The sequence below is a fragment of the Gracilinanus agilis genome, chromosome 4 (assembly GCF_016433145.1).
Source record: "Gracilinanus agilis isolate LMUSP501 chromosome 4, AgileGrace, whole genome shotgun sequence".
Lineage (NCBI taxonomy): Eukaryota > Metazoa > Chordata > Mammalia > Didelphimorphia > Didelphidae > Gracilinanus > Gracilinanus agilis.
Genome location: NC_058133.1, coordinates 418,031,034 through 418,047,193, shown reverse-complemented (window position 1 = coordinate 418,047,193; position 16,160 = coordinate 418,031,034). Strand labels below are relative to the sequence as shown.

The 16,160-nt window shown below is 38.2% G+C and overlaps 1 long non-coding RNA gene across 1 annotated transcript in view; it reads right to left on the bottom strand.

Annotated features, from left to right (window-relative positions):
• Positions 1–7,604: 7,604 nt before the first annotated feature.
• The window catches only part of LOC123243697, a 13,310-nt gene continuing 4,754 nt past the window's right edge, over positions 7,605–16,160 (bottom strand). Inside the window, exon 2 of the long non-coding RNA XR_006506055.1 lies at positions 7,605–7,929. This is a non-coding gene — a long non-coding RNA (uncharacterized LOC123243697). The remainder of the gene's footprint in view (positions 7,930–16,160) is intronic.

Here is a 16,160-nt window from a genome sequence, read left to right as displayed (position 1 = left end):
GGCATTACTTTATACAAACAATGAAATAAAAACAATTTTAGTGCTGTTTTTAACCTAACAATCATGCCAGCTGAGCTTCTTTTGGTCAGAAAAACACTAAAGTTGGTGTGAAACTTTTAAAGACTGTTAAATAGAAATTATATATATATGGAGGGAGAGCATATAATTATGTGCATATGAAACACATATGACTGCATATATAGGAAACAATATATCCCATATTTGACATGTGTGCAAAAGAAAACTTTCAATAATCTATTCTATTCTTCTCCTCTTCAAAGCATACTTAATTATTTTAAGGGATGGAAAAGAATATTTCCTTCAAGAGATCACAAATCATCTATGCCAGCCCATCCTGTGCTGCTTTTACCCATATAGTCCCGTAATTCTTTCCTGAGGGAATCTACCCAATATGATGGAGACTTTCTACTTCAGCAACAGTTTCATAATCTGGGATATGCTTAACAATAAGTTATATCGAAGTTCCTTAAAAGAGAATAAGGAGACATTTTTTAAAACTACAGAGATCCCTCACCTATTGCAGGAGTTACATTCCAGAGACCATCCCACCCCCAAAATAAAGCCCCCTCCCCACCGTGAGAGCAAAGAGATGCTACAGTCACTGAGCCAATCAGAGCCCAGGATACAGAACACAGCTCTGTGGTTGGTCGCCTTTCATCCCATCAGCCAACAGTATACAATCTCATGTTGGCAAACTTGTGCAAGTGGTAGTGGTGTACTGTATTTCCATTGTGTACATTATAATATTCATCCACAAAATCCTGCAAAATAGCAAAAACTCCATGATACAGAATTAGATTTTTTTTTTTAAAAAAACACGCGATATAGTGAAGTCGCAATAAGTGATTAGCAATGGATAACTGTATATCATTTTATGCAAATATTCCAGAAACTTTAAATTTAATTTCCAATTAATTAAGTTGTAAATTTTCACTTAGAAGAGGAAAATTATTTTATTTCTTGCTTTAAAATATATATATATTTAATAGTCTATGACTTTAAGTAATTAAGGGCATATTTTCATTTGGATTTATGTGATATACAAACTATTATATGCATTTTTTTTGTTTTGGGAAACTTTAGAACTTATGAAAAATTCTAGAACTTATTTTCATGAGACCAACATGGAATAGCGGATATAAGGTAAAATTTGGATTTTTAATATTCAAATCCTGCCTTAGATCCCACCTGTGTGATCCTGGGGAAGTAACAATCTTTCTACATATGAATTTTTCATCTGTAAAATAAGATTTGATGGCATTTTTGATATCTTTCGATTCTGAATCTATGATTTCATGTTGAAAAGGGTGATAAAGGGAGATTTACTAAAAAAAAAATAACAGAAAAACAAAACAAAACAAAAAAACAAAACCCCAAGGCTTATAGAGACCAAAAGAGACTTGGAATCTCTGCTCTAGGAGATGTCTTATGTTAAATGTAGTTCACTTAGACCCTAATTCACCAAAGCTTCTCATATGAAAAAATATCAGATATTCTGCTGAATTCTTCTTAACAACAAAAAGTAGCTTGATGATTTTCTTGATGAAATCTGCCAACCCTTATTATTTAGGACCTCAAATCTCATACATTGAACAATAGTTTAGCAAAGCAATCTTTCACTATAATTCTTTCCTTTATACAAAATGATCCATAAAAAGAAATCTAGATGAGCTTAAATTTGGGGAAGTTCATAGCTCCATGTAGTCTTCTGTCTGGCAGGAATGAGTAAAGAATGTGAGACTGAATATTCCCTCATTTCCCTTCAATTTGAAAGCATTTAAAAATACTTCTACAAAAGAGCAGAAACTAACTTCTGTGGAATTTCTCTTCTTAAAGAAGCCTCTCACTTTATCCATCATCCTTTTGCAAATTGATTGCTGTCCTCTGGAAACTGTTAAACTAGAAGGGTAACACTATTTCCTTCAGTGATGTACCTATAATTTAAGGCAAATTAATTTAGATGCCAAATTGTATTATATTAATTTATAGATCCGGAGATTAGAAAATCAACAATCATTTATTCTATCACTTACTTAATGAACAGTAAAAATGAATCTATAGTCAAATTTAGCTGTCAATTAGGGGCAACAGAAAAGACAGAGCAGTATATAAAATAAGTTATCTATAAACTAGTCATGGAATCCAGAATAACCTGGGCCTGCATAGATCCAGTCTTTCTAAACACTGACTTTTTTCCACCAAGCAATGTAATGTAGCTCAAGACAGTCGTTGGCTGTTCTGACAGTGACTAGGTGAAGTGCTTTACAAACCTTTCCCCTATTCTTCATTGTTAGTAAACACAGGGAGCAGGGTACAAGGCACCATGGGTGCAAGATTCAAAAAAGATTGAAATAATCATTATTCAATGAGAGGAAGAAATGGATGGTTAGGGGGACTAATCCAAGGCATTTTGAAGGATTTTGACATTTTAGAAAAAAAAAAAACTCATTTCTGTATCTAGTTAATTGAATTTCTTCCTTGACTTCCTTTTTCCTTGACTTTTAGGTGACCAGAATTAATCATATGTGGATGTACTGCTGAGTAAAATGGCCTAGGGTAGATATGGTTTCAAGAAGGAAAAAAAAATATCTTCATTCATATATATATATATATATATACATATATATATACACACACACACACACACACACACACACACTCATTCAATATTTCCATGTCATCTTATCAGCAAAAAGTCCACATATATAGAGAGAGATACAAAAATTGAAAAGCAAAAAATTAAGTCATGTCTGTAGAGTTTCTTTTTGGTTTCTTGATAACAAATAACTCATTCTCTCTCTCTTTTTTTTTAATCCCACTGTCTGGCCTTTTAGGTTGAGCTCTGAACTGACCTAGCTAACTAGCTGTCATCAATAGCTATAGCACGGTTACAACCTTGGACACTGGTAATCAGATATTTACAACACTACAAGCTAGGACCACACTGGGACCCTCACTACATGAGCCTGATTCCTGTCACTCCTGCAACTAATTAAAGACTTAATTTGGAAATAAACTGTCAAGAGGGGTCATAATCCCAAGTAGAGTGCCTGGGATAATGTTAAAACATATTATTGCTACTAAATAAATCTATTATATATGCCATGATCATGTCATCTTTATGTTTCTTTAGTAACTGTCACCTTTTAAAAAATAAATAAAGGTGGTTAGATGGTTTGCTCAGTGGATAGAGATGACCTGAGTTCAAATCTGGCCCCACACACTTACTAGCTGTAGGACTCTGGGCAAGTCACTTAACCTCTGTTGGCCTTTATCTGATGGAGAAGGAAATGGCAAACCTCTCTAATATCTTTGCCAAGAAAACCCTACGAACAGTACTGATGCTCTATGGTCCAGAAGGTCACTAAGAGTTGGACACCATTGAATGACTGAACAACAAAAATTGAATACATTTATCACAGGCCAAGCTCAGTGTAAAAGATGATCCACAAAATATCGCCCCTTCCCTCCCCCCAGGGAATCTGGACTTCATAGGCTAGAGAAAGGGAGTTTGCTTGAACAAAAAAATTTAAGAATTGGGGCCTGTCTTAGAGATAACTATGGACCAGTAAAAACTGCTTTGACAGGTGAGGTGCTAGTGTCCCATCATGCATGGATGGCAAAGCCAACAAACTCAGATGCTACCTAGGCATAGGCTGTTCTCCCAAGTCTCTTGCAGGATCAGCACAGTTAGAATAACTTCACTACATCTAATACTATCCTATATTAAAAGTTTCCCTTCATCTGTAATTTTCATTCCTCACTCATTATTAGGCAACTTAGAAAATACCCTTATTTCACTGGTCTTGAATAGATTCCTCTAAGGGTAACAGAGAAGTCTATTGGGTGCACCTTCATCAAAAACTCTATATAATTGATCCCTAAGAGGCTCTGGGCCATTGCCTGGTAAAGAGTATGAAAGCTGTTCCACATTCCACATCTGGAAAGCAGCCCATTGTGTAGTGCTTTTGGCTAGGGTCAGTGGGAGCTCTCCACCAAAACTGCTCCTTACCTGTTGGTTTCTGTTCTCCTCCTTCCCTGGAGAGTACTAAGAAAGTTTTGTTAATTATTATCTCTGGGTGGTCCTGCTGCTCATCATGTAAAGTCTCCTGAACTACAACAGTCTAGTCTAAAACTCTCATTTTATGGATAAGAATGACCTTATATATATCTTGGTTCCTGAGTACTAGTAATAAACACAAAGCCAGTGAACTTGTGTTTGAAAGTTGTAATCCAAGCATTTGAGAAGAAGTACTTTACAAAATTCTTTCAGTAAAGGAAAGACATTAATTCTATGCTTCAGGGAAAATTGGCATTTTTTCCTAGATTCAGTCTACATGTCTGATTCTTAAAATTTTCCATTACTCTAAACCACAAGTTTCTCTGGGTTTCAGTGTATTTTATTAATGAAACCTCAATGATGAATAGTCTTTTATGATTTCACATTGATTTATATCAGTTTTTGGTAAATAAAAAATAAATTTAAATAAAGGGAGTAGTGAAGAATCAAAGAAAGGATCATGTTCATAAACTCACTAAAAATCATATGAGTTAGATATAAATGATGATATCATAAGCAAATTAGGGGAGCATAGGATAGTTTGTCTATCAGATCTATGGAGAAGGGAAGAATTTGTGACCTAACAAGAGAGAGAGAACATTATGAGATATAAAATGAATAATTTTGATTATATTAAATTAAAAAGGTTTTGAACAAACAAAACCAATGTATCCAAGATTAGAAGGGGAACAACAAAGGGGGGGGGATGTTTACAGCAAATTTCTCTGAAAAAGGCCTCATTACTCAAATATACAGAGAACCAAGTTAAATTTATAATACAAGTCATTCCCCAATCAACAAATGGTCTAATGATATGGATAAGTAGTCTTCAGATGAAGACATCAAAGCTATCAATAATCACTTGAAAAAAAGTTCTAAATCACTCTTGATTAGAGGAATGCAAATTAAAACAACTCTGAAGTACCACCTCTCCCCTATCAGGTTGGCCAGTAGGGCAGTAAAAGAAAATGATAAATAAATCTATATTATACTCAAACTAGATGAGATGACTGTTGAAATAGGGGAATGAGGAAATCTGGGATGCTTGAAATGACAGTTAAACACTTCAACTTAGCCAGGGAAACTAATTAAATATTTGTGAGTCCTTTGGGGTTATAATGAGACAGTAGGAAGCAACATAAAGGATTTTAATAATAAAATAAGGTAGAGCAAGTGGGAATGAGGCAAACTATTCTTAACAGCTAAAGGAGAGAAGATACAGGGGTTTAGGTGGTCCAGAAAATCAGGGCATGGAAGATAAAACTTACACTACACTATACTAGACTAAATACAAGCTTGACAGGGTTTGGGAATCTCACTACCTGCTCCAACCATGTTCTCTGCTGTCCCAGGGTCCAGGATGTTAATACAGTGCACTAAGTCCACTGGGTCGCTCCAATAGGCTGTCACAGACCTAGAGGTCCACCCTTCAAAGCTGCTGAACCAGACCTATTTTGTAGTTCCTCAAGTGGGGTTTCTCCAGTGGGATCAGGGCACAAGCTCCTCTACCAGTGGTAAACCTCCCAACTGTCCCAGAGTCCAAAAGCTCTGTTTCCTTTCTGCCACATTCCAAAAACCCTTAGAATGTTCATTCAACTCAAGCTTGCATTTTCAAATATACTTTTCTAAATTTCTAAATTGATGGTGATCCCATCAGCCCTAGTCAGCTGTCTCATTGGGAAAGGTGAATTCTCCAAGACTATGATTTTATGATTGAGTTCTAAGCTAGAAAAAGCTCCTATTTTCTCATGGAATTATATAATTTTAATGTGCTGTAAAGAGACCCATAAGGACTAGCTCCTTTATAATTTAATTTTTTTCCCTTACATGAATTCAAGTCCCATCTCTTTTCTATATACTAGCTATTTGACCCTAGGCATGTGCCCTAAGCTCTCAGTCTCAGTTCCCTTATCTGTAAAATGGGGACAATAATAGTACCTACCTCACAACATTTTGAGGATCAAATGAGATAAAATATGTAAAGTGCTTTGTAAATTTTTAAAGAGAAATGCAAACTGTGATTATTAGCTAAGAGTATAAACTGCAAAGAAGGTGACAACCTGCTTGGGTAGAGAGAATTTTCTCACTCAAGAGTTCTCTGTACCATTGAAGTCACAGGTGGAGGCCCTCAGTCCTAAGAATTACTTTAAAGTCAGCCAAAAAAAAACAACAAAAACCAACAAACACCACATACATGCACACACAAATGTAAAGAAATAACAACTTAACATTTCAAGAGTGTTTATTATTTCATTTGATCATCACAGTGACCCCATGATGTAGGAAGTGCAAATATTATTATAAACTCTTGAAAATGAAGAAATTGAAACTCATCTTATCTAAGATCACACAAATTAGTGATTGGAAGTCAGGTCTTGAACCCGAGTTGCTTGACTCCAAGTTGGTGTTCTTTCTTTCATAACATCTTTCCATTAAGAGTTTTACATTTTTAAATATGTTTTTAAATATAAGTTTTATATATTTATGTGTTAAGTAGAGCATAAATGCCTGATGGCATGGAGCCAGAAAGACCTGAATTCAAATCCAGCCTCAGACACTATCTGTGTGATCCTGGGCAAATCACTTAAACCTATTTGCCTCAGTTTGCTCATCCATAAAATGAATTGGGAGAATGAAATGGCAAACCATTCCAGTTCTCTTTGCCAACAAACCCCCCCAAATAGGGTTATAAAGAGTCAATTCCTAACTGAAAAACAACTGAACAACAACCGGCATTTATGTATTACTTTAAGGCTTGAAAAGTGCTTTAGATAACTCGTTTGAGTCTAATAACAGTCATCTGAGGTAGTTATTCCCATTTTAGAGATGAAGAAACTGAGGCACACAGAAATCAGGTAGCTTCGCCAGGCACACAGCTAAGTAAGTGTCTTACTCCAAACCTCTCCACTGTGTTAACATAATTGTCTCTCCTGCTTCTTCTGTTCCATACCTTTAGTGTGAGAGACTCAGAGAGAGTTAGTGTCTTATCTAAGATCTCACAAATGAAATGATTGGAAGTCACGACTTGAACCTGAGTTGCCCGACCCCAAGTGAGTGCTTTCTTTTATAACATTTCCAATGGATTTTTAAATTTTTATATATTTATACTTTAAGTAGCTGAGATCAGGAATATCTGAGTTCAGATCCAGACTCAGACACTCTAGAAATTTTTCCTCTACTAGAAAAAAAATGAGGACCACAAAAAGGAAAATCTGGAAATACTATCTATTAGGATAGCAGCAACATTTTATTTTGAAAATCACCTGAGAGTAGGTTGCATAGTCTATGAAAATGATACCTGAGCAGCATGTTTATAATCATCAATAATCACATGAGGGTCTCCCGCTGGAAAATGGCATTTCAGGTCTCTCACACATACTTACTGTGAAATGGCTTTTGGACTCTGATCATAATTATAATGTTTGCAGTGGCTGCCAGGCTGTGTAAACATGGAAAAACACAGCTTAAATATTAAACCTTACAGTTCTTTGACCATGTAGGAGCTCTAAGGAGGAGAAACTCCTTTATAATCTGCATCCAGGTTGTCCATAGATTTTGCACTTCAGTTGAAGGACTGCAAAGATAAGTCATCCTAATCATGCCTAGTCTTGGCCGAAGCATCCGTTGGGGAAAAGCACAATTCCAGTAACAACTTGACAGTAGAATGTCTTAAGTTCCTCTTTTCATTCTCTTCATCTGGTTTCACATTTTCTGTTCAGTATTTGCCTATGAGCTTAAGCTCCATGGCTACTGGTTTTTCAAAAGCCTTTTTCAGTTTTTCTTTGTTTCTAAGTCCTCCTCCAGGCTTTCATCACTTTGGGTCTTCCTCAAGACTCCAGTTCTGCCATCTGTGTAGAGAGCATTGATTTATTGTGGATAAAAGTCAAATAGGACACTATAATCTGAGTAGTTCAAGTGGGTATCTTAAAATCTTTTGAGGGAGTTAAAGAAACTGTTGCTTTATTGAGAGACTTCCACAAAATTTGATACTAAGTTAGGAAAATTAGTAATCCAAAGCATTCTTTCAGACCAGCACCCAGCTTTTCTTCTACTTAGCATTTGAGAGATATGTAACCAATTTGGGGAAAATATCACTTCCCTGAAATACAGTTGCCTGCTCAGAAAAGGTTTAGGAAGGAGCCCTGGTGGTAAAATGTTTGCCACCAATAACCTTAAGATCATCTCTCCATATAGTCATTAAGTCAGCCTGAAACATGACTTAAAATCTGTGAAGGGCAGCATTGATTTATCTTAGATAAATGTGAAACAGAAGAGTACAATCTGAATAGTTCAAATATGTATCTTGGACCCATCCACATTCAAGTTGCCTATCAGTGCTAGTCTGGCTGCCATTTTGGCCAGTGTGTGAATTCCATTCATTCATTTGACCAGGATTTGTTGAGTACTATTGTACACCAAGAGGACTACAAAATAAGCATAAGACTTAATCTCTTCCCTTTGAAAGTTTATTTTGTATTATATAATACAAAATATGATTATAATTCCAGCAGGGTGTGTATATAGGCAAACCTTTTTTTAAAACTCCATTTCTGTGATTTCATCATCTCCTGGAATAAAAAAAAAAATCCACCAGCACATATCAGCAATTCATCTGGAACTTATAATCTTAGAGAGTTTCTGGGGACAATAAGGGGTTAAATGAGGGGTTTAATTGAGAGGACAATAAGGGGTTGTCCTTTAGTCTTACATAGTTGTTATATGTTAGAGGTAGCACTTGAACCCAGAGCATGCTCTCTCTGTCTCTGTCTCTGTTTCTCTCTGTCTCTCTGTCTGTCTCTGTCTCTGTCTCTGTCTCTCTCTCCCCACTACCTCCCCACCCTCCCCAGGTAAGTAGTAATATAAGGAGCATGTGATTGATTGCCAAGAATCACAGGTAGAAATTAATTAGTATTAAAGGAATTTCAAGAAGGGAAAGATTGTGGGGGTTTGGAATGACCGAGGAAGAAGAATGCAAGGAGGAAGTAGGGATGTACTTCATGGCTCCCTGGTGGCTCCCAGAATAGGCAAGATTTAGATTAATGGCAAAAGAGGCTTGGAAAAGGATGTTGCTATTGGAGGTAGTAGAAGTAGAGGCAAAGTTGGGGAGGTAAACTAGGGATAGATCAGCAGCCTCAAATATGGAATAAAAGGTTTGGATTTTGTCTTGTAGGCAATGGGGAACCACTAAAGGTTTTGGAACAGGAAGTTAACATGACCACATCGGTGTTTTAGAAAGATTAGTATAGTGATTGTGTGTATGATGACTTGGAGGGAGGCAAGACCAGAAGCAGAAGAGGTAATAACTTAGTCCAGGCATTAAGGGATAGAACCCTGGGTGCCAATAAGGGCAATGGGAATAGGAAGGAGAGAATAAATTCAAATGACAATTCCAAAGAAAAATTAACAAAGTTTAATAACTAACTATGGATTGATGATGAATGAGAGACAGGATGAGAATTAGACTGCTGGCTTCATTGGCATAAGGAACTTCCAATGAGGAAATGTCCTCTACCAATATAGGTCAATGACTTCTCTGCAATTTATTAGCTAAAGAAGTTGAGAAAATACCAAGAGATTAATTCTGTTAATAAACATTTATGAAACGCTTACTTTGTGCGGAGTAGATTGTTAAGTACTGTGGATGAAAATATGAAGAAGAAAGACAGTCCCTGGCCTCAAGGAGCTTACCATCTAATCAGGACAGACAATAAAACAGCACACAAAAGGAAGCTGAAAAGGGGGAGGGAAAGGGGGAGGTTCAAGTCACATACCACTGGCATAAGGGAGAAGTCCTGTAGGAGAGGACAGCCAGAAAGATCTGGAGAAGTGACCAGCCTGGGCATCATCCTTAAATGGAGGCTTTGTGAGGAGCTCTCTAAACAGGAGGGTCTCCAGGGCACTCGAGGTGCTGAGCAGACTGATGAGATATCAATTTCTAGGGCTGATGTGATCTTGCAGGATGAGGTTCCAGAGGAGAGATCCAAAGGGGTGTGTGTGTGTGTGTGTGTGTGTGTGTGTGTGTGTGTGTGTGTGTGTGTGTGTGTGTNNAGCCCTTCTGTGTGTGTGTGTGTGTGTGTGTGTGTGTGTGTGTGTGTGTGTGTGTAGGGATGGAATGAAGAAATTACTTGCCCATAGGTAAAAAGTGTATATCAAGGCAGAGCATGAAACTAAGTTTTCCTAATTACTTTGGCATACTACCTCTCAGGAGTCAGATGAGAGAAATGATATTAGAATGAGGAAAACAAATTTCAAATAATTGGAGTTGGAGGAGAATGTCATTAAAAAAAGAAAAAGAAATCACATTAAGTTTGAGGTGATGGCGAGATATACAGGCAGAAATTTCCAATAGTTGGTTGAATATGGGAATGACTGTAGTTCTATATCTGAGAATCATCCACCATAGGATTATATTGGAAACTATGAGACATAATAATTTTGCCTAGGGAAAGAATGTATCAAAAGGAAAAGGACTGAGTCTTAAAAATAGAGTGGGACAAAGAAGAGTTGACCAAAGAGAAGTGAAGGAGGGAGCAAGAGAGTGAAAAGGTGAATCAGGAATGGCCAGTATTACCAAAGCCAAAAGGAGAATTTTAAGATGGAGCAATTAACGAGCATGACACTAAGAAAAGGATGCCTGATTTGGCAAGGTTATTGGAAACCTTGAGGAAGAAAATTTAAGTAGAACTGATATTCTAGGATTCATAATTTGGAAGATTAAGTAGGGAATGATTAGTGAGGAAAAGGAGGCACCAGGTTAATTGTATTTAGGCCAAAGTCAGAACTACTAAAAAAAAAGTGGAGAAAAACATGGAAAGTCTATATTTTCCTACACTTCAGTTTCTCTGAAGGGTTATAGCTGTTCAAGTAATGTAGAGAGAGAATGAGAACGGGACATTTCGGGCATAGGGAACGAAGGAACATAGCTTTATGATGGGTTCAAGAGTAATTTCAAAGAGAACAAGATGTATGCATTTCTGAGAAAGAAGATTGACATGTTAAACAAAGAGATCAACATGTATTCATATCTAAAAGGTAAAGAACTTCAGACAATTCTTATTTAATCAAGACAATAACTCACATAATTTTTAAATCAATTAACAAAGATATACTGTGATTTTTTTGGCACGGTGGATAGAGTACTGAGCCTGGAGTCAGGAGAAGCTGAGTTCAAATTTGATCTCGAGATACTTTCTAACTGTGCGGTTGTAGGCAAGTCACTTAATCCAGTTTGTCTCAGTTTTCTCATTTGTAAAATGAGCTGGAGAAGGAAATGGTAAGCTACTCTAGTACATTTGCCAAGAAAACCCTAAATAGGGTCATGAAGAGTTGGACATGATTAAAATGATTAGACAATAACATTATCATTTTATTGAAATGATGTGGTACAGTGGCATGAGCCATGACTCTGGAGTTAGGGGATCTGGGCTTAAATTCTGTTTCTCACAATCATTGCCTTTGTGACCTTGAACAAGTTACCTAATGTCTGTGAGCCCAAGTTTCTTAAACTATAAAATGAGGGGCTTGGCTTAGAAAGTGCCTGAAGTCTCTTTCAGCTCTACATCTATGATCCTCTTCTAAGGAGAGGATGGCAAGGAATGCTAATAGTTTCTTTCATCTCCAGTGCCTTAATTAACATGTTACATTTTGAAAAAAGATTCTGAATACAATTAGATTTTGAAAAGAAGCTGGCTTTAAGCTGTCTATCAATACTTTGTCAACAAACATCTGGATGTTTGATGTTATGTAGTCATAACATCCAGATGGACTTATTGCATTTCCCCCCACTTTTCTTCTGTCTGTTTCAGCCCTCAGGAGACAGAGCCCCAGTCTTTTGACTTTGCCCTGGTGTGAAATTGTTAACTACCAATTTCAGGAGTGTGTGAAAAAGTTTACTGTCACTTGTGAGAACTAATTAATGCCTGTAAAGTCCTGTGAGATCCATAGATGAAAGGAGTTATTTAAGTGCACAGTATTATTATCTGCAGAAGAGGGAACAGACATAATGAGCCAGATTCTCCCAGAGCAGAAAGGATGCCCTGGGAGCCAGCTGAGCATGTGGAAGCTCCAATAACTCCTTCAGGTGAAAATCATTCATTTTCTAGATGTTACTTTGGTGACCTAAAAAAAAAACGCCAAGGTGGCTTCCAGGAGAATCTTATTAACTTGCTACCTTTGACACTCGAGTATCTTGCTTGCTAGAATATTAGTCTGTTTGCTTGTTTGTTTGTTTTTTGGTTAAGGTGATAATGGCTTACAGACACAGGTGAATGAATGGATCCTGAGTTGGTGCTTAGGACCTTGTCTCAAACAGAAAACAAAAATATTAAAAATACATGAGACTAGCTTATGATCCTGGACAAGTCCTTTTATCTCAATTGCCTACCTCTTGCTACTCTTCTGTCTGAGAACTGATAAGAAGACAAGGTAAGGAGATATATACATAAATAATTATATATAAACCCATACATATATCTATTACACACACACACACACACACACACACACACACACACACACACACACACAGCATCACCATAGGACCATACAAGTGCCAATGTCCCATATAGTGTTCTGATATAAAAGTGCTAGTGACCCAACGATCATATAGTCATTCATTCATTTATTTATTTTTTAACCCCTTACCTTCCGTCTTGGAGTCAATACTGTGTATTGGCTCCAAGGCAGAAGAGTGGTAAGGGTTGGTGATGGAGGTCAAGTGACTTGCCCAGGGTCACACAGCTGGGAAGTGTCTGAGGCCAGATTTGAACCCAGGACCTCCCATCTCTAGGCCTGACTCTCAATCCACTGAGCTGCCCCCCTAATGATCACATATTTAGAACTACATGGGATCTTGGAGGTGATGATACCCATAAATTCATTTTACAGATGGGGAAACTGAGGCCCAAAGTAGTTAACAGATGTGCTCAGGGAGTCACGTAGCTATTAAGCTTTTCCTGACTCCAAGGGCAGGACCCTAACCGCCTCGCCATGCTGGCTGCACCTCCCTGGGGAGAAGATCACCAGGACAGGCATTCCTCCATGTCCGCCTTTACGTTTCCAGAGTCTAGCATAGTCCGGAACACAAAGGAGACCCTGGAAAATGCTCGTCTCATCTCCGGCTTACCCCGCCCGTGTCTGCGTTTGTGCAGAGCTCTTTGCATGCTGTCTCCCTCCTGGCCTGCGGCTCTTTTTTTGCCTTTCTCTGTGATGTCGGTGCTTAGCACGGTACCGGGCACACAGCAGGTGTTTAATAAATGCTTGTTGATTTGACTCGTTGTTTTGCATTAAAAGAAAATTAAAGGCACAATCGTTCGTTTTGCTGATTTAAAATTTTTAATTGCGTTTTAGAGAGCATCTTCCCTCAGTGGATTTGGCGGGAGGCCTCACGTCCGGAAGCAGCCCATTACATCTGCTCTCCTCCCTTAGCTTCACAGAATCCTGGCTTCCTCTGCAGGTCCCCCCCTTCCCCCCCCCCCCAGGAGCTCGCTCCCGATTCCTCTAGGGTTGGGGCTCTCGGCCGTCCTTCTCTTTGGTAAAAAATCTCTACCTTTTTCTGTCTTAGTGTCCGTTGCAAGACAGAGGAGGTGCACGGGCTGGGCGATCGGGCACGACTTGCCTGGGGTTACCCAACTAGAAGGGCTGGGGCCAGATTTGAACCCAGGTTCTTCCACACTCCATATCCACAGTGCTACCCAGTGGCCCCTGTAAGCCTCTTTCAATAATTACAAAATTCCTTGATGTTTCCTTCCCCGTCACAGGTCGGACCCCCATAGCGTGTTTCTTTTTGCTTTGTGTCCTCGGTGCCTAGCGCAGTGTAGGGCGCCAAGGGAGCCCTTACTAGGATTCTATGGGAATAGACCGAATCGTTCCATCATAACCCTGGGAAGGGTGCCTAACGTGGCACTGACCATCCAGCTCTCTGAACGATTCTCTAAGACTCTCTGAGGCGCTGCACTGGTAAAGGGAGCTCCCTCGCCAGGGAGTAGTAAAGTCCCCCCCTCTGTCCTACACAATCCTGAGGAAGTCTACGGCTAATTCCCTGCCACCGTGCCAGAAGTATGTCTCCAGTGGGGGGCTGGTTCCTTCTCTTCTTAGCTCAGCTGGTGAGGAAACTGTAAGCAGTTACCCTGGCACAGAAGGGAGAATCGGTCTTATTCTCCAAGTAGCAAATTCTTTCATTCTCACCTAGAATTTATGGTGATTTAATAAGTGGAATGTCTATGTCCACCATAAGAATTTGCACACAAGAAAAATATATGCCTCAATAGTTTTGCATAGTAAATCTTCACTGTACAAATTCAGAAGCCAGTTCTAACAATTGGGCAATAAAACATCAAATGGTGGGGTTACATTCGCTCAGCAGGCATGGGAAACATGTTTGATCTTATACTCTTAGACAGTCATTTATGACTGGAGGAAGTGACAGAAGGAGGAACAATCCAAGAATACAAGTTTCAAGGCCATAGAGAATTTTTCTTCTCCAAACACAATGAAACTACACAAATGCCAAGTCACAGACAGAGCCTGTGAAATTCTACAGAACTAGACTTTATTTTGTCCATAGACCTCCCCTAGGAATCTGACAGATTTTCACACACCACATCTGTCTATAGGTAGTACAAAGAATAAGCATCACCAGGAAGAGCTTAAAATGTGTTTCCAAAGCAAGAGTGAAAACGGAGCTGTGAATCACAACTCTCTCTCTCCTGCCTGATTTTTAAAGCATGAGGCAATGAAGGCAAACAGAAAAGCTGGAGTAAAATAATTTTGTCAGATCAGCCAGCCACTTATGTCCATTCTCCCATAAATAATCCCTCTAATTTTTCACTATCTATTAATAGTGCTTAAATGACTTGACTCTCCATAGTAAAAATTCAGGTAAATGAGAGAGAGAGAGAGAGATAGAGATAGATAGAGAGAGAGAGACATGAAGACAGGCAGACAGACAAAGACAGAGAGTCAGAGAAAGAGAGAGAAAGGAAGGGTAGAAGACAAAAAGAAAGAAAATTGCTTAAAATTATTCGTTCTCAGGCATAAAAGACTTTTCATCTGATATGCTTTAAAATATTTAGAAACAAAAGAAACAAGTCTCCCTCAAACCTGGCTTGTCTCCAATCAGGTTGGTGCATTCAATTAGTCAATATTTGGACTTTGCTGAACTTGGTGTTCTTTCCTTTCCATTCTGAGAATCAAAACTGGGTTTTAGTCCAATTCTGTCATTAATAAGTCACGTGATTGTCAAAAGTCCCTTTGCATCTTTTTCCCTTCACATCTTCATTTATGAAATGGTGGAGCTGAATGAGCTCTTAGTTGGATGCACTTTTTCTAAGGCGTCTCTGCTCTAATACTGTGTTTCTGTGTGCATCATATTAAAAGAAAAAAAAAAAACCAGTAGAGACCATGCTTGTCAAATGTGTTCATGGGGAGCTGAATGCTTCTTTTAAGAACTGAGTAGTGGTGAAGAGTGCTGGTGATTGATGTTCCCTGACGATGGAAAAGGCCCAGAGTCTTTATTGGAAGCTTTTTCTTATACTGCCTGCATGAATGCATTATATGAAAGCAGTTTGATTTGCAGTCCCAATTGGGCAAATTTACACAGAAGCCTGAAGCAAAGCAGTTCAGAATGTATCTGTGTGTGATTTCTCTTCTGTTTTCCCAATCAGTACATCTTAACTTGGTTCTGTGAGAAGGAACATCTTATACTAAGCACTTTACTGGAAATATCCAGGAGCTAGCTAAATCATACCAACTCAAACACTATTTTTTTGGATACTGTATTGGTTATGAAGCATAAGCTGGACTCTAAAATGAGACTTCTTGGAAAGGAAAAAAATGTATAGATTTATAATGAAACATAATTACACAAAATTATAGGTAAACATGTCTGAAAAAATTTTCAAGTTTTTCTTCTATTCTAAGAAAGATATTTTCTCAATTTTAAAAATTTAGTCTTCATTTCCTTCCTTCCCTCCTTTGCTTTCTCCCTCCCTTTCTCCTTTTCTCCTTTTCTCCCTCCCTCTCTCTCTCTCTCTCTCTCTCTCTCTCTCTCTCTCTCTCTCTCTCTCTCTCTCTCTCTCCT